At 38.6% G+C, this 19,325-nt stretch overlaps 2 protein-coding genes across 9 annotated transcripts in view; one reads left to right on the plus strand and one right to left on the minus strand.

Annotated features, from left to right (window-relative positions):
* The window catches only part of ZNF609 (zinc finger protein 609), a 222,180-nt gene that overhangs the window by 107,737 nt on the left and 95,118 nt on the right, over positions 1-19,325 (plus strand). The gene's annotated exons all lie outside the window — the stretch shown is intronic.
* The window catches only part of LOC309653158 (uncharacterized protein), a 204,906-nt gene that overhangs the window by 22,418 nt on the left and 163,163 nt on the right, over positions 1-19,325 (minus strand). The window contains 1 exon segment of the mRNA XM_082447522.1: positions 1-11,221. This exon segment is cut by the window's left edge and continues 22,418 nt beyond it. The gene's annotated coding sequence lies outside the window, so the exon portion shown is untranslated.

The raw sequence follows: 19,325 nt of genomic DNA on the forward strand, positions 1-19,325 counted from the left end.
GTCTTATTTGCGGTGTGCGGGCTTCTCATTGCAGTGGCTTCTCTTGTTGCGGAGCACGAGCTCTAGGCGTGCAGTCTTCAGTAGTTGTGGCACACAGGCTCAGTAGTTGTAGCTCGCGGGCTCTAGAGCGCAGGCTCAGTAGTTGTGGCGCACAGGCTTAGTTGCTCCGCGGCATGTGGGATCTTCCCAGGCCAGGGATCGAACCCGTGTCCCCTGCATTGGCAGGTGGATTGTTAAGCCACCAGGGAAGTCCAGAACTACTTTTCAATGAATCATAATCTTCTGTATTTTCAGTAAGCAGTGCAAGTAATTCTGTAGTACAGAAAGGCATAGGCCAAGTTAGGTGAAGTCCAACTTTCAATACTTTTGGACCTTGGCTTTAGGAATCTGTCTCCTGCCTACTTTATCCTTATCAATTTGGCATTGCATTTTGCCTGCATATGTTGGTTTATCATGTTCTATCAAGATCTGTGTGAGGGTCATTGGGATAAGCTATATATAAAATGATCATTTTTCTTGCAACCTCAAATCCAGACACAGTAGGGTAGAATTTTTCAATGAGGGCTGTTGCAGAAAACCCAGGACATCTGGTCCTTGTGTTTGAATAGTGACTGAGCAAAGAGAGGAGAGCATCTGGTTATTATTCTCTTTAGGAACTTCTTGTATGAATTAGTCAAGAACCTCTAATTTTTTATCAGCTCCCACCCTCACTCCCCCAAAAACACCAACCTTCACTGATGTAATTTAGGGTTCCCAGTTCACTGAGGAGATGACAGCTGGAATCTTGGCATTAAATGACTGTTTGTTTGAGCTTTTGTTTCTCTTTCGTGCTGATGTTTTTTTGGCACCCAAGGCCACATTTGAGAATTCACTTTCTCTCTGAGAGGTTTTTGTTGGCAGTTTTTATCTTATTTCGTTTCTCTTCTGTGATAGGATAAGGATACAGCTTGGGGAAAAAAAAAAAAAAAGGAAACTGCAGGGGTTTATTGATGGAGTTCCTGCCCCATCATGCCCTAGGCCTAGTACGTGCATGCTTCTGATGAATCACTGCTGTTAGTATTTAGTATTTACTGATCCTCATATCCCAGTATTGTGCAAAGCATAGAATCTGCCCAAGGGACTTAATAGCTGAATAGCCTACTCGATCTGTTGGTTTCTCTCTCCCTTATCTCTGTTGGTGGCTACAGGGAGGAATATGGGAGACATGAAACTGTAAGCAAGAGGAAATCTAGACTCTGTAGCTTTATTGCTGCCTGGGACGTGGCCTGAGAGATCAGATGCAAGGATTTGATGCTCTGTGCAGCTGCCATAAATAACCTACTCTCATTGGGGTGAGGATGAAGTATTTCCACATGGTTGCTCAAGTCTCTTTTCTCTTTGCCCGGATGCTTCTTCCCTCTTTCTTTCATTAATTGCTTAGCAGTTGCTGATGCAATTAAAATGAGATGTGTCTGCAGTCTCTGTGGTTTGCTGTCAGGGCCCTCTCTCTAAGGTCTTCATCTTGTTGCTAGGGGTGGGTGAACATCTGATGTTGAAGCAAGAGGAGGGAGGGACCTGTGGCTGCAGTTAAATGCATTTTTCTAAACGCAGCAGCTTGCAGAGCTAGATTTCTCCTGACACTCTAATCCTTTTACCAAACCGAGCACTAGTCCCTTGTGCTGTTCATTAATGGAGCTTATATTTGGCAGCACAATATATAGAAATGAATTCTGCTGAATTGCTTTTGTTGGTGATATAGAAAGTGCTTTTCATTTTTAAATAGGCGAGAGCAAGATGGAAACAGCAATCTCAAAGTTCAGAATTCTGAGTCAAAACCTATAATCCCCAGGTTTTTATGAAAAGCAAGAACCTGGAGATGTTAAGAGGGCTGGATTGCAACACTTAATCTGTTTTGGGTCACTGGGTGGAATATACACTACACCTGCAATTATGTGTGTCTCCCTGCTGGCCAGCATTTTCAGCCTGCTTCTGACTTCTGACTTCTGTTCCTTTTTTGCTTGTCTTCAGAATTGCCAGGAGACACTCAGAGGACCTAACCATTGTGTTTCTACTCAGTTTCTGGTAGAGGAGGGCTGACTGCTCTTTACCAGTGCTGCTTGGTAATCATGTGGCAGGTGGATTGCTGTGAGACATGAATTCTCCATCTGCTTACCTGCACCCCAGACCACTGTATGCATTTGCCACATTCGCCGAGGGATCACACTGCCTACTCACACTTCAGCATGCATGAGAATCACCTGGAGAGCATGTTAAAACACAGATTTCTAGGTTGAATCCACCAGATATTCTGATTGAGTAAATCTTAGGTGAGGCCATTTGGCATTTTTAAGAAGTTCCCAGGAAATGCTGATGCTCTCAATCTGGGGACCATACTTAGAGTAATACTGGCCTAGGGATAATGCTTTACACGTAAATAAGACTCAGTATTTGCTGATTTGATTTGATTTTTCTAGTAGTTCTATCTTAGGATGTGACAGATTCCAAAGATTTTTATCTGCTTTTACCTTCAAATGTTAGTCAATTGAAATTATCTGAGTTTTTTACTTTCAGCAACCCTCCTACACAGATCTCTTGTCAGATCATCCATGCTCGTTGCTAGCTATATATCTGTTAGGGTGCTTGATTCTGTTATGCAAAGATGTAGTTACTTTGAAACTTAAATGTCTTATATGTGTTTATGATTAGACATCTGACCTGATATTATGCACCTGGATGACAGGTTCCAAATTTTTTCCTAAGGTAAGGGAAGTATGCAATGTATGTTTCCTTGTGTACTCTAATTTATTAAATTCCTTTACTGTTTTGGAACAGTTATAGAGTTGCAGAAAAGTTGAAAAGTTAGTTTAGACAATTCCCATACACCCCCACACCCAGTTTTCCCTGTTGTTAACATCCTGTATTATTAGATGATCTACACCTTACAATAATGAACCAGTATTGATTTGTTATTATTAAGTCTGGATCTTATTTAGATCAACTTTTCCTTTTTCTGTTCGAGTCTAATCTAGGATACCACATTACTTTTAGTTGTCATGTCTCTTTCGGCTCTTCTTGGTGGTAGCAGTTTCTCAGACTTTTCCTTGTTTTTGATGACTTCGGCAGTTTTGAGGAGTACTGGTCAGGTATTTTGTAGGAGGTCCCACTGCAGGAATTTGTCTTAGGTTTTTCTCATGATAAAACGAAGGTTATGGGTTATTGGTAGGATAACCACAGAGGTAAAGGGCCATTTTCATCACATCCTATCAAGCACACATACTGTTAACATGATTTATGACTGTTGATGTTGGCCTTGATCACCTGGCTGTGGCTTGTCCGGTTCTTCACTGTAAAGTTACTCTCTTTTCTTCTCCTCTTTCCATTTGTACTCTCTGGAGGAAAGTCACTAGACATTGTCTACAGCCTAAGGAGTGGGGAGTTACACTCCCGCTCCTTGAGGGCAGAGTATCTACATAAATTATTTCAAATCTTCTGCATGGGAACTTTTGATTCTTCTTCCCCATTTATTTGTTTATCCAGTTATTTATTTATATCAGAATGGATTCATGGATATTTGTTTTATGTTTTGGGTTGTATTCCAATATCACTTAATTTTGGTTCTCAAATAGTTCCAGCTTCGGCCATTGGGAGCCCTTTCAGTTGGTTTCCACATTCCTTTGCGTAACATCCTTAATGTGTGTGTATGTCCCCGTGCATACTCGCTTGTGTGCATTGTTATTGTTGGTGCACTTCCTTGCTTTCTGGTGCTATAAGATGTGGTAGACTCATCTTGTATATTTCATACTCCAGCCCTAGAATGAGCCATTTCTCCAAGAAGCCCTGATTCCTTTTATTAGAGAATGGTACTAGAAAATAAGATCTAGGCACTAGTCATGCCCCTTGCTACTGGAGTGGGGCCATTATTTATTGTTATAAATTTACTTATTTATTTTTAGTTGCGTTGGGTCTTCGTTGCTGTGCGCGGTCTTTCTCTAGTTGCGGCGAGCGGGGGCTACTCTTCGTTGCCGTGCGTGGGCTTCTCATTTCGGTGGCTTCTCGTTGTGGAGCACCGGCTCAGTAGTTGTGGCTTGCGGGCTCTAGAGTGCAGGCTCAGTAGTTGTGGCACACGGGGCTCAGTAGTTGTGGCCTGTGGGCTCTAGAGCACAGGCTCAGTAGTTGTGGCACACGGGCTTAGTTGCTCCGCGGCATGTGGGATCTTCCCGGACTAGGGCTTGAACCCATGTCCCCTGCATTGGCAGGCGGATTCTTAACCACTGCGCCACCAGGGAAGTACCGGGCCATTATTTTTTAAACAAACATATTATTCCCATTATTTTACATTTTTACTAGTATTAGTAAGTAAATTTGTTGTTGCTGTTAAATTTATCTATTTTATTATTATCATTATTTTTAGGATTAAGGTAAAACTTTAATGAATTCTAACGGCCAAGTTTAGAGCCATCAAGTTTTTCCATTTCACTCTAGTGGTTGAAAGTCCACATTCATGCTCTTGAACTCTCTGATTATGATTTACACTATTGCCACCCCCAACCTCACTGCTACAACCACTGCCACCCACCACCACTTCTACTGTAGAGTCACAGCTCACAAAATGGGTTGTTGCTGTTAAATTTAAATAAATATAACTCTTACAGAGGGTGAGACTACACTGTACATAATCTACATTGATCCTCCAAATGCTTATTAATATCTTACATACCCTATGTAGTTGTATGAAGTTAATCAAATTTCTCCCAGCCCTTAGTTTAAATCTCTCCTTTAGTCTGAGAGATTTTCCTAATGCTGAGCCTTGACTAATGTGTTTGAGAATGCTGGTTTGATTGTAGGTATTGATGAATGAGAAGACTTCACGAAACCAAGGGAAGGCTAGAATGTCTCCAACTTTAATTTTTCATTAGATGAAAATTTATATAAATTCATTTCAGTTTTTCATGAAGGGAGAAAAAGAGAGAGTTTCTTTCACCATCAGTGTTTTGAAGATTGACACCTAGAGGTTGGGTCTGGGGACGGGAAGAAAGAAGAGGGGAGAAGCAGAAATTGCCTGTAACAATCACAGAGGGGATATGACTCCTCAGTTTATGTATAGCATTTTGCGCTTATGAAATTTCTGGCAATGTGAATCTTTTGGAGACAGGATGGGAATAGCAATCATTGAGGAATTTCTTTTGTTTCCTCAGAGGGGTTGACATTTTTGTTTTCTTGATACTAAATTCCCTTTTCTTATGCAGCGGTTTTGTGTACTATTAAATTATGTAGATTGCTGAGATCCTGGGTGGTATGGCTGTGTGTACGACTGTGTGTTTACAAAAAGAAGGTTTTGAAATTTTAGCAAGGTGAACTTAATGATATAGCCACTTGAACTTTGCCAGTGTTTGGAGTTTAATCTGCATTTCAACCAAGCAAGCTGTTTTTACCCAAGCTGGTTTGTATTAAATATAAATACAATGTAAAATAGATAGCTAGTGGGAAGCAGTCGCATAGCACAGGGAGATCAGCTCGGTGCTTTGTGACCAGTAGAAGGGTGGGATAGGGAGGGTGGGAGGGAGGGAGACGCAAGAGGGAAGAGATATGGGGATATATGTATATGTATAACTGATTCACTTTGTTATAAAGCAGAAACTAACACACCATTGTAAAGCAATTATACTCCAATAAAAACGTTAAAAATATATATATATATATAAATACAAAAAGAATTACTTGATATATCTGAGAAATTAATAAAATTGGAGACTAATCAGGATTAGGCATCTTGAGAAACCAAAACCCTGGTTTGGCTTCTCTTTTGGGTCAAATTTATCTACTTCATTTATATCAGAACCTGCAGATGTAAATATGGTTTTTGTTATTAATAACAACTACCATTTATTCAGTGTCTTCTTGCTGCCAATTTCATTAGGCTTTCTTTAAACATTAACACTGAGTCTAGGCTAGCTTAAGTGTATTATAAATTCTGATACCGACTTCTGTAGTCATGTGTTTCTGAGTTCCTATGTCAATTCAGAATTATCAAATTTTTGTTCTGAAAATTAAAAAGAAAGTCAGTACACATCATTGTCGAAACTGTATCCAAGAACAGGGCCTAGATTTTTTTTTTTTTAATTTAGCCAAACTATCAATCTTGTCTGAAAAGCTAGAATAAACTTGCAATGTCTCAAAAAATGTACTTCCTTCCCATGCACCATTCTAGGAAGCTACTGGAAAATGTTCTCCACAAAATAAGGTCATAAACCAGGAAGGAGGGAGACATGATTGAGGAAATGGGAGATCCAAAAAAGAAGACAAGCTAGGGGATTCCTCAAATTAGTGAATGGAGATTTCAGATAAACAGTTTACCAGCACTGAGAGGTCAGCCAGTCCAGACTGGAGAAGGTTCAAAGTCTCCAAAACAGACTTCTTCAGGAAGATGAAATAGAATACTTTATGGATGTCAGTGTCTTGAGAGGAAATTTAGACCATTGGCAAAGATTTTCTGGGGCAAAGTGTTTATAAATACATAGAAATCTAAGCAAATGAATTAAAAAGATAAATAGGAAAAACAAAAAATTGTGCAGGAAAGGAAAAGGAATCACGGTTTACTGAATGGCTCAAATGTGAATAGGCTTATGTAGTCATTACAATGTACACTGCATATTGAATGAATCAGAATTATAGTATCCTTATAAAGGGTAGTTTGGGAGATAGACAGGAAGGATGCATGTGTGTGTATTATGGGTACAGAAGGAAGAAAAGAGCTCGTCTTCCAAGTGGGAAATCAATGGATAATTCCCAAAACTGAAGAATCAAGAGGTAGCAACACAACCATGTCATTTAGAAACATGGAGATTAGTTCCAAAATAATTACTTAAAAGATGTGCAAGTGGTTTGCCTCTAGGGAGTAGAAGTGGGACAGCAATGGGGGTGAGGGCAACTTTTTTTTTTTTAACAAACTTTGTGAAAATCTTATTCTTTAAACAATGTGTATGTTTAACTTTAATCTTTGAAAAATAGTTGTGGGGACTTCCCTGGCGGTCCAGTGGTTAAGACTTTGCCTTCCAATGCAGAGGGTGCAGGTTCAATCCCTGGTCCGGGAACTAAGATCCCACGTGCCTCGGGGCCAAACAAACCCAAAACAAAACAGAAGCAATATTGTAACAAATTCAATAATGACTTTAAAAATGGTCCACATCAAAAAATCTTTAAAAAAAAAATAGTTGTGTATAGCTAATCATCAGGAAATGCAAATCAAAACCAGGAGGTAACACCTCACACCTGTCAGAATGGCCATCATCAAAAAACACAGATAACAAATGTTGGTGAGGATGTGGAGAAAAGGAAACCCTAGTACACTGTTGCTGGGAATGTAAATTGGTGCAGCCACTGTGGGAAACAGTATGGAAGTTTCTCAAAAAACTAAAAATAGAACTGTCATATGATCCAGCAATTCCACTACTGGGTCTCTAACCAAAAAAACACAAACATTAATTCGAAAAGATACATGCACCCCAATGTTCATAGCAGCATTATTTACAGTTGCCAAGCAACCTAAGTATACATCAAGAGAGGAATGGATAAAGCAACCTAAGTGTACATCAAGAGAGGAATGGATAAAGAAGATGTTGTGTATATATGCAGTGGAATAGTCCTCAGCTATGAAAAGGAATGAATTTTGCCATTTGCAGCAGTATCGAAGGACTAGGAGAGCATTATGCTAAGTGAAATAAGTCAGAGAAAGACAAATACATTATGATATCATTTATATGTGAAATCTAAAAAATAAACTAGTGAATAAAACAAAAAAGAAAGACTCACGGATATAGAGAACAAAGCAGTGGTTACCAGTGGAGAAGGGGAAGGGGGAGGGGCATGATAGAGGTGGGGGGAAGGGTGTTATTAAGGTATTATATGAAATCATGTGTGTGAAACTTTTGAAAATTGTAAAGCACTATAGAATTTAAAGAATCTTTCATTCAATTAAAAAAATAGTTGTGTGCCTAGGAGGAAAATGTTAAAGGAAAAAGACCAATTTAAAACACAATTAGTTACACTCTAAACAATAAATTTTACTATGGTGAGAATCCTAGTTCAGTACATATATCTTTGTCCACATTTCTGATTTATCAGTTAATATGCTTTTTCTAACCCTGTTTTTATTCTTTAAATGTGTGTTTTGTTTTGTTTTTTTTATTTATTTTGGCTGCGTTGGGTCTTCGTTGCTGTGCGCGGGCTTTCTCTAGTTGCGGCGAGCGGGGGCTTCTCTTGTTGCGGAGCACGGGCTCTAGGTGCGTGGGCTTCAGTAGTTGTGGCACGTGGGCTCAGTAGTTGTGGCTCGCAGGCTCTAGAGCACAGGCTCAGTAGTTGTGGCTCATGGGCTTAGTTGCTCCGCAGCATGTGGGATCTTCCCGGACCAGGGCTCGAACCCGTGTCCCCTGCATTGGCAGGCGGATTCTTAACTACTGCGCCACCAGGGAAGTCCCACAAACCTTGTTTTTAAATGGCATTAGGAAATTTCTTATCACTCAGAATTTCAGAAGTAGGTCAGGTTTGGGTTTTTTGCTTGTTTGCTTTGGATAACGTGATGACTCCAGCTTTGTAAGGATTTCATTCAAATACCACAACATGAGGTTAAGAAGGGAAATTTCCTATTTCTTAGGAGCAAGGAAGCCTTTCCCAGAAGCTCCCAGCAGACTTTTATTCTCACATCTCTGACCATAACTGGGTCATAAGCCCTCTTTTAAACTACTTGCTGACAAGGGGAATGGGATTTCAATAATTGTCTTTGATGTTCTCAGGTGAAATGGCTGTTGGAAGCCAACCGCATCTGCTACCCCAGTCATTACCTGTTAAGTACTTTTTGAGAAACCTCCTCTCTTAAGAAGCTTTACTGTTTAGTTAAAGGTAAAAAATGAGTGGATAAAACAATTGATCATCAATATGGACAGTGTCATAGGTCCATATTTACTGAATGAATTAGGTGAGTGTAAGTAAAACTTTTTGACATAGATGTGCTTTAGGAGTTCTAAATTAGGGGAAAATGCATGAAAATAGTTTAGTAACTAGACCAGGAAGCTTCTTGAAGAAGAGAGAAGACTTAAAGTACTGTTTACTCATCAGCTAGTCACAGTGCTGTCCTACTTTTGTCCAGTGATGTGCTGGTAAATGTTTAACCAGCTGGGAGAAGGGGACAGGGCTTTTTGTAGTGTTTACCAATTTTCATAGTGTAAATAAAACCCTGGCCTATTTTAATCTATCAATGTGGAGTCAACTACTTTGCACACCACTGCTTCTCTCTAAGAGGACTGTTTAAATTTCTAATTAATCTACTGAGACCCCATATTGACAAAAGCAACATTTCACTTTTTTAGCCTTGTAAATGATCAATAATAAAACCTAGATTACCAATATAAGGTAGTTGGTTTTGGTGTTTTGGACAGTGGTGTGTTAGAGAATTGTAATTTTAAGGTAATACTGGTCTTTGTAGACTTTGAGAAATGAAAAAAACCTTATTGTTAGCTTTAGGTGGTAGGTGAAATGTTACTAATTCAGTTTTTATGGAGCACCAACTATGTGCTCAGTGCTGTAAAAACAAAAATAAATAAGACTAGAATCTCAAGGGCCTCTCTCCTCAGTCTGTTAGGAAGACAAAAATTATCAACAGATAACTTGAAGTGGAAGCGTGATAAGGGCCCTTGAGCTTTAAAGTGCTATAAGAACACAAAGGGGAAGTCAGCTAAATTTGGGAACACCATGGAAGAGGATGTTTGAATTTTATCTTGAAAGGAAATACGGCATTTGCATTGAGGAGATGAAAGGATCATTTCAGGCAGTAGGAAGAACATGCCCCTAATTGTTGAGGGATGAAAAATCTGATACGTTTCATGCCTTTTTCGGGTGATGTGCAGGTAAAACCCAGGGTGAGTAGAGGATAGAGAAGAGAAAAGAGAGGTAAGCCAAGGCCACATTGTGAAAGGCCTTAAGTAATATTATGGAGTTTGGATTTCCTTATTATTAAGTATGAAACTTCCTAATATAAATAAGATTTTAATACAAAAGTTTCTGCTTCTCCATATCTTTAACCAAACTGGGTGTTTATGATTCTTTATAATTAATGCTAATTTGATGGGGGAGATGCTTTGTCATTTTAATCTGTGCCTTCCTGATTATTAGTGTGGTTTTTAAATATCTCTACTGGTCATTTGTACTTCTTCTGTATATTGCTTGTTCATATCCTTTACTCATTTTTCTGTTGAATTGTTTGTTTTTCCTAATGATTCATAGGAACGATTTATATGAAGTATAGAAATGAATCCTTCATTTTAAGGCTTTTTTAAGACAGTAATTCTAGCCTTTGTGGTGGATGGATTGGAAGAAGGAGAGACTGTTGTCAATTTGGCCAGTTGGGAGATATTACAATAACCTATAGCCATAGACCAGAGATGATGTGTTGTTAAACTGTGGCAGTGGGGGAAGAGGGCGGCAGATAGAGATCAAGCTGCCACCCAGTGGCTTTATAGTGGAGCTTGGATTAAATGTCAGTACTACTGCCTTTTAATTTAGTGATTTTTCTAGAATACATTGTCTCCTTTACACTCCTTTCCTTCTGATTCTAGGAAAGAAAAATAAGAGAGTTTTATACAGCAGAGTCTACAGTAAGGTTAAAATGAACGGAGGCTCTAATTTAGAAATCTTGTATATAAAAGAGAAAACAGAGATGAATATTTTTTATCTGTTCTCAGGATACGATGGACTTTTTAAGCATGAATGCTAAGGGAAGAAACATAAAGGAAAAGATTGATACATTTTTACTTAACAAAAACTTTAAATTTCTTTATATCAAGAAAGATCATAAACATCTCCACAGGATCCTGCTACAGTGCAGTCCTCTGGAGCGGTATCTGTCCTCTCTCTCATGTTCCATATATCAGTGGACTTAAAAGTGGGTGTCCTCTTTTTTCTTTCTTGCCACTTGCAGATCATTATCTCTCCTTTTTCAATAAAACCTCCTAGGTTTGTAAGTCTTGTCATTTGTCTGTTTTAGTAATTTTATAGACACTGGGTTACTTCCCCTCATTCTTTAATTGGAATGTTTAATTTGATTACATTTAACATAATTACTGATGAGATTTATGTCTGCCATTTGCTGTTTATTTTCTATATGTTTTTAATATAAATTTATTTATTTTTGGCTGCGTTGGGTCTTCATTGCTGCACGCAGGCTTTCTCTAGTTGCGGCGAGCGGGGGCTACTCTTCATTGCGGTGCGCGGGCTTCTCATTGCGGTGGCTTGTTGCGGAGCACGGGCTCTAGGCGCGTGGGCTTCAGTAGTTGTGGCATGTGGGCTTCAGTAGTTGTGGCATGTGGGCTCAGTAGTTGTGGCTCACAGGCTCTAGAGCGCAGGCTCAGTAGTTGTGGCTCACGGGCTTAGTTGCTCCATGGCATGTGGGATCTTCCTGGACCAGGGCTCAAACCTGTGTCCCCTGCATTAGCAGGCGGATTCTTTACCACTGTGCCACCAGGGAAGCCCCTATTTTCTATATGTTTTATGTCTTTTCTGTTCCTCTGTTCCTCCACAAAGTCTTCTTTTGTGTTAAGTGGAGATATTCTAGTATACCATTTAAATTCCCTGATTGTTTCTTTTGATATAATGTTTAGAGTTATTTTCTTAGTGGTTGCCCCAGGGATTACAATTAACATCTTAATTTATAATAATCTAGTTTGGGTTAATGCCAATTTAATTTCAGTAGTATGCAAAAACTATGTATGTGATAGGCAGAATAATGACCTCCTAAAAAAACCCTATAACCCCTGGAACCTATGAATGTTACCTTTCATAGCAGAAGGGATTTTCTAGATGTGATTAAGGATTTTGAGATGGAGAGAGTAGCCTGGATTATCCAGGTGGGCCCAATGTAATCACAAGGGTCTTTATAAGGGAAAGCGGGAGGCAGGAAAGTAGGAGTCAGAGATTTAAGGATGTTATACTACTGGCTTTGAAGATGGAGGAAGGGGCCATGAGCTGAGGAATGCAGGCAGCCTCTAAAAGCTGGAAAAGGCAAGAGAATGAAGTTTCCCCTAGAGCCTCTACAAGGAAATGTAGCCCTACCAACATCTTGATTTTAGCCCAGTGAGACCTATTTCAGACTTGCAACTTCCAGAACTATAATAAATTTGTGTTGTTTTACGGCTGTAAATTTGTGGTAATATGTTGCAGCAGTAGTAGGAAACTAATACAATCTTGGGGCTACCTTTACTGGTGTTCTTTATTTCTTCATGTGAATTCAAGTGACTACCTAGTATTCTTTCATTTCAACCTGAAGGATTCCTTTTAAAATATTTCTTATAGTGCAGGTCTGCTAACAATGAATTCTCAATTTTTGTTTACCTGGGAATATCTTAATTTCTCCTAGTTTTTTAAGAATAGTTTTGGTAGGGCTTCCCTGGTGGTACAGTGGTTAAGAATCCACCTGCCAGTGCAGGGGACACAGGTTCGAGCCCTGGTCTGGGAAGATCCCACATGCCGCGGAGCAACTAAGCCCGTGCGCCACAACTACTGAGCCTGTGTGCCACAGCTCCTCAAGCCCGGGCGCCTAGAGCCCTTCCTCTGCAACAAGAGAAGCCACCGCAATAAGAAGCCCATGCACCGCAACGAAGAGTAGCCCCCGCTCCCTGCCACTAGAGAAAGCCTGCGCACAGCAACGAAGACCCAACGCAGCCAAAAATAAATAAATAAAATAAATAAATTTTTTAAAAAAAGAATAGTTTTGGTAGATGTAGAATTGACACTCACCCAGGCAGTTGACAACTCTTCACTTTCTGCTTGGCAGAGCCTCAAGGTCAACTAGAGATGAGAGCTTAGAGCCTCCTCAGGCCTTTCCTGAGCATGTGGTCAGCCCTGGGCATGTGGGTGCCTTCTAGATTCCCAGGAACACATCAGAACTTTTCAAAGCCTCTGTGGACAGCTGCTTCCCTAGCTTTCCTTTTAAGCTTTTTAGTTAGCCTATTATTTGCCCCAACTGTTACCTACTGTCTTAGGCAGCCACAAAGTTAAACACTTGCCTGTGAATATTTTTGGCCATGTTTCCGTCCCCAGGGAAAAGGCTTTTCACACTGGGCAAGATCTAAATCTGGTCAAATATAGACAACCTTGCAAGTGGGGTTTTCCAAGAAGCCACTAGAAAGGTCAAATAATGACAATTCTTCAGGAACAAAGCTTGTTCTCCCCTTTCCAGTAGTTGTCAGGCTGCTGCTTTTCACTGTGATTGTAGGCAGTTGATTTTCAGAGCCAGGGATGGGAATAGGGTAAGTTCAGACGCCACAGAGCTCACTGCTCTTATTGAGATTCAGCTTATTTCTTGAGTAAAGGCTTCCCTGATTGCTGCAAGCCTTTGGCTAATTTCCAGAATTCTGAAAAACTTAATTCTGACGATTTTTTTTAGCTTTCCTACTTCTTTTATGGAGGAGAGAATTTTCAGAGATCTCCCCCATTTTTGCTGATGTGTCCCCTCATTCTTTAAAGGTTTTAGTTCCTGGCTCACAGTCACTCTCTCCAATACTACTCCTGGCTTAATTCTTCTTAAACTCAATGTTCATACTAATGATCTTACTAATGCCTTTGCTTCTTAGTTCCTTGGCCACATCTCTCCCAGTGATTTTATTCTCCATCCTGTCTCAGCTACTAATCCTATGGTCATATCCTAAACCAGTGCCCCTGGCAGTGCCTCTGCCAAACTATGCATTTTTGTAAATAAAGTTTATTTAAGTACAGCCTTGCTCCTTCATTTATGTGTTGTCTACAGTTTCTTTCACACTATAGCAGCAGAATTGCATATTGCAGCAGAGACCAGTGGTTCTCAAAACCTAAAATATTTACTATCTGACCCTTTGCAGGAAAAGTGTGCAAGGCTTCTGTCCTAGACCTAGTCATTTAGAGCTGCATCTCCTCTATTATCCCAATTTCAAGCATCCTGTTCTTCATCCAGCCCCTCGTTTTTAAAAACTTCTTAAAATTTGTTTATTTTTGCGGTTCCCTTCCTCTAGAATCCATCAATCCTTTGACCTCACCACCTTTTGTACTGTGCGTCTCACTTTTTTCACATATTTACTTCCCTCCTTACCTCCTTACATTATGATTACTTCCTTCTATACACTCTTAACTTGCTCATTGATAAAACCCCAACCATGGTTAAACCCATCTTTTGGCTTACTCCATGCCTACACCTTTGCATCTAAATGTGGCTAGAGAAAACTATGCAACTATTTTGCCTGTTCTCATATTAAGTTCATGGTTATTACCCTTATGTAGGCCTGTAATACTTCACGGCAATACTACTACATTTCCCTATCTATTCACTCTTTCTTACCTTCTTTTCTCTTCAAACTTCCTGCATCCCTCTCTCATCTTCAGTCTCACCTTGCTTACTGAAAAAATAGAAGCAAGAGCTTCTACCCATTCTACACACATCTTCCCATTTATTTTTTTACTCGCATATACCCATTTATCTGCGTGTTTGCTCATGGGCTGCTTGTGAACCTATCTAGAGCTAATCGCTCCTCTCATACACAAGATCTCTTCCTCCTGTCTCTCAAGGACTTCACTCCAACATATTGCCTTTTTCTCTATTGCAGAATTACTTTTTTTTCCTGTATATAGATTATTCCCATCAGCAGCACACATGCACTAAATTTTTCTAATCTTTTAAAGACAACCTCTCTTGATCCCACGTCCTCATCCAGAAAGTGCCCTATTTCTCTGCTCCCTTTAGCAAAGCTTCTCAAAGAGCAGTCTATACTCCAGTTACAGTATAGACTCAAATTATAGTCTTCACAATCATCTCCATTCTTCTCCTTTCTCTCCTAAACCAACTTTAATTTGGCTTTTTCCTCTGCCATTCTACAGAAACTGCCCTTGTCAAAGTCACCAGTGACCTGTACATTGGTAAATCCAATGATCAACTCTCAGTATTTTTTTAAGTAGGAGTTTTCTTGAGACACAATTCACATGCCATAAAATTCACATTTTGAAAGTATGAAATTTAGGGGATTTTAGTATATTCATAGTTATGCAGCTATCACTATTATCTAATTTTAGATCATTTACATCACCCCAGAAAGAAACCCTGTGCCCATTAGTAGTCACTATACATTCCTGCCTTCCTGTAGCCCTTGGAAACCATTACTCTGCTTCAGACTCTATGAATTTGCCTATTCTGAACATTCGTATCACTGGAATCATACAGTATATGGCCCTTTGTGTCTGGCTTCTTTCACTTGGAATAATGTTTTTAAGGATCATCCATGTTATATAGCATGTATCCATACTTTGTTCTTTTTTATAGCCATATATTCCATCGTATGGATATATATATACCACATTTTGTTTATCCATTCATCAGTTGATGGACAAATTTGAGTTGATTCCCCTTTCTGGATACTATGAATAATGTTGCTGTGAACATTCATGTGCACATTTTGTGTAGACATATGTGTTCAGTTCACTCGGTTTTATACCTAGGAGTGGAATTGCTAAGTCGTATGATAACTCTGTTTAACATTTGGAGGAACTGCCAAACTTTTCCAAAGTGGGTGCAGTCCCACCAGCAATGTAAGAAGGTTCCAAGTTCTCCACATCCTCATCAACACTTGTTATTGTCTTGTTGTCTGTTTTATTTGAGCCATCTTGGTGGGTGTGAAGTGGGATCACATTGTGATTTTAATTTGCATTTCCCTAATGATTAGTGGTTCTGAGTCTTTTCATTTGCTTATTGGTCATTTGTAAGTATACGTGTATGTGTATGTATATATGTATATATATATTTTTTTAAATGTCTATTCAGATCCTTTTCCCATTTTTAATTGGGTTGTTTGTCTTTTTATTGTTGAGTCATAAGAGTGTGTTTGTATGTTTGTATTCTGGATACAAGTCCCTTATCAGATATGTGATTTGCAAATATTTTCTCCCATTCCCTAATGGGTTGTCTTTTCACTTTCCTGATAGTTCTCAGTTCTCAATCCTTATCTTTCAGCAGATTTGATTACTTTTTCCTTCATATACTTTCTTTACTTGATTTCCAGAATACCACATTCTCCTGAATTTTTTTCTCACCTTACTGTATTCTTCACCTGTCTCCTTTGCTGCTTATTTTTAATCCCTCCAACCTCTAAACATTGAAGTGCCCCCGGGCTCAGTCCTCAGACTGCTTATTCTGTCACACCACTCTTTGTTATCTCTTCTGCTCTCATTCATATTCTGACAACTTCACATTTACTATCAGTCTCACATATTCATCTGCCTACCTGACTTTTTTTTTTTTTTTGGCTGTGCTGGGTCTTCGTTGCTGTGCACGGGCTTTAGTTGTGGAGAGTGGGGGCTACTCTTTGTTGAGGTGCACGGGCTTCTCATTACGGTGGCTTCTCTTGCTGCAGAGCACGGGCTGTAGGCGCGCGGGCTCAGTAGTTGTGGCTCACAGGCTCTAGAGCACAGCCTCAGTAGTTGTGTCACACGGGCTTAGTTGCTCTGCGGCATGTGGGATCTTCCCAGACCAGGGATTGAACCTGTGTCCTCTGCACTGGCAGGCAGATTCTTATCCACTGCGCCACCAGGGAAGCCCCTACCTGACATTTTGACTTAGATATCTGATAGGCATTTCAAATTTAAAATGTCCAAAACCAGACTTTTGAATTTTTTCTCCAAAACCTAATCCTTCCTCAGTCTTCATCATCTCAGTAAATAGCAATTCCATTTCTCTAAGTGCTTGGGCCAAGGAGTCATTCTTCTCAATCCACCAACAAATTATACTGGCTTTATCTTCAGTATATTTAGAATCCAACTCTTCTTACCACTTTCACTGCTACCAGCTGGTTTAAACCACTGTTTAACCTCTTCTGGATTATTGTAATAACCTTTAATTAGTCTCCCTGTCTTTAGTGCCTTATAATTTTTTCTCAACATAGCAGAGTGATCCTTTTTAATAAGCATGTCAGATTATTTTACTCCTCTACTTAAAACCATGTAGTGGCTTCCCATATCATTCTAAAAAACTCAAAGTTCTTGTAGTCACTTAGCTCATCTAGCCCCTATTTTCATTCTGACCTCCTTTACTCTCTTCTCTCCCTGTCTCACTCTTTTCCTTAATATTCCTCAAATGCTCCAGGCACATCCCTACCTTATGGCCTTTATGCATGTTGTTCCTTCTGTCTACAATGCCCACCCTTCTGTTACTCTCATGGCTTCAGTAACAGTGCTATCCAGAGCCATACTGAAGCCAGAAGCAAAAGGAAAAATCAATGAGATCAATCTAATCTTTATTTAAATTTCAGTATTTTGTTCATTGTGGATTTTTGCATTACATTTGACTTTTTAAAAATACTGCATTAGTGGAGGATTACTGGACTGAATGTCAATATTATGACATAGTATGAGTGTGTTTCATGTTTGGTAATGGCAATCATTGTTGCTTTTGTTGTGGTCATCCATGTACAATGCTTGGTGTCAGTCTATTTATCTCTTGTAAAAATAAAATACAGTGTGTGTGTGTGAAAAAAAAAATACTGCATTAAAATATCATTTATCTTTATTACTGAGGTTTTTGGTGCCCCCTTAAATTTTGTACCTGCAGTTGATACTTCCCATGCCTCATTTGCCTCACCCTGTTCAAGAAGAAGGAATAGAAGCAAATCTCTTCCTGATAGAGTGTATCTACCATAAACCTACAGCTAATATCATAGTTAATGTTAAAAAACTGAATGCTCTTGCCTTAGGATAAAGACCAAGGTAAGGATGTCCTCTCACTACTTCTATCCATCATTACACTGGAGGTTCTAGCTAGTTCAGTAAGGCCAGGAAAAGAAATAAAATGCATCCAAATTGGAAAGGAAGAAATAAAACTGTCTTTTTTTTTTTATAGATGTTATGATCATCTATGTGGAAAATGCTAAGAAAAAAAAACAGATAACATGACTTTAATAAAGAAATAGTTATTAGAATCTTAAAAATGAAACTGCTAAGGAAGCTACAAAAAGCTATTAGAATGATAGTAATATGTGAGTTTAGCAATAGTGCAGAACAGAAGTTCATTGTATGACAATCAATTGAATTTCTATATTCTGGCAATCACACTGAAGTTTTAAAAACATAATTTATAATAGCATTAAAATATAAAATAGTGAGGGATAAACCTGACAAAAGATGTGTAAAACCTGTACACTGAAAACTACAAAACATAGCTGAAAGGAATTTAACAAGACTTAAATAAATGGAGAGATTTACCATGTTCATGGATTGAAAGACTCAACAGTATTACAGTGTCAGTTGTCCTCAGATTGATTGATAGGTTCAGTGAATCCTAATTCTCAGCAGTCTTTTTAATAGAAATTGACAAACAGATTTTAAAATTCATATGGAAATGCACTTACACTACCTGACTTCGGTTCTTATTATAAATCTATTTATCTATTATAGATCTTCTAGTAACTGTCTACTTGGTGCTATACACGTCAAAGCTTATTAAATTATATACTTTAAATTTGTATGGTTTATTGTTTGTCAGTTATACTTCAACAAAGTTGGTAAACTAACTAACTAACTAGACTCCCATTGTAATCAGAATGTGAAGCATCTCATGTCCTGTTACTAGGAAAGTTCATTGATGTAAATTTACTAAAAGATAGTTTAAGAATATGTGTTGAAAACCCTACAATTTCACTTGTAACCAGTTTACACTTATAAGAAGTAACGGGAAACATTTTGCAATAACTTATGGACAAGTATGCTTAAAACCCAAATTCAACCAACCCAAAATTCTGATTATAGGAAGCAAGTTAAGAAAAATTTCAACATGTATATATATATATATATATGACATGCAGCCATAAAAAACTATATTCTCAATGGCATAGGCAAATATTCCTGTGAAAGTGAAAAAAATGCTTAAAAATAAGTATACTGGGTATGCCCAGCTTTTTTTTTTTTTAAAGTAAGTATTAAAATATTTATAATGATTTTCTTTGGAAATGAAGCTTTTACTTTCTTTATACCTTCCTGTATTTTAAAATATTTTTTGCCACAAACAGGATTTATTATGCAAATATAACCTTAAATTTTTAAGTAAAAATTAAAAAATAAATATTGGCTCTAATATGGTTTGGAAGAATCTATAAGGTACCTTGTGGGAAGGGAGATTTTTTTCATTCTTGGACAGAAAGAAACTCTACAGCTTCATGAAACTGCCCTATGCCAGAAGAAGTGGTTGATTTTTAGGAAGAGAGTCTTATCAAAGACCTTGCATACCTATAAGCACATTGTTTTCAGAATGTAAAATCCTTTCTAATTTGAATGGTGATCAACTTTATAGT

The sequence above is a fragment of the Balaenoptera physalus genome (assembly GCF_965194825.1).
Source record: "Balaenoptera physalus genome assembly, chromosome: 2".
NCBI lineage: Eukaryota > Metazoa > Chordata > Mammalia > Artiodactyla > Balaenopteridae > Balaenoptera > Balaenoptera physalus.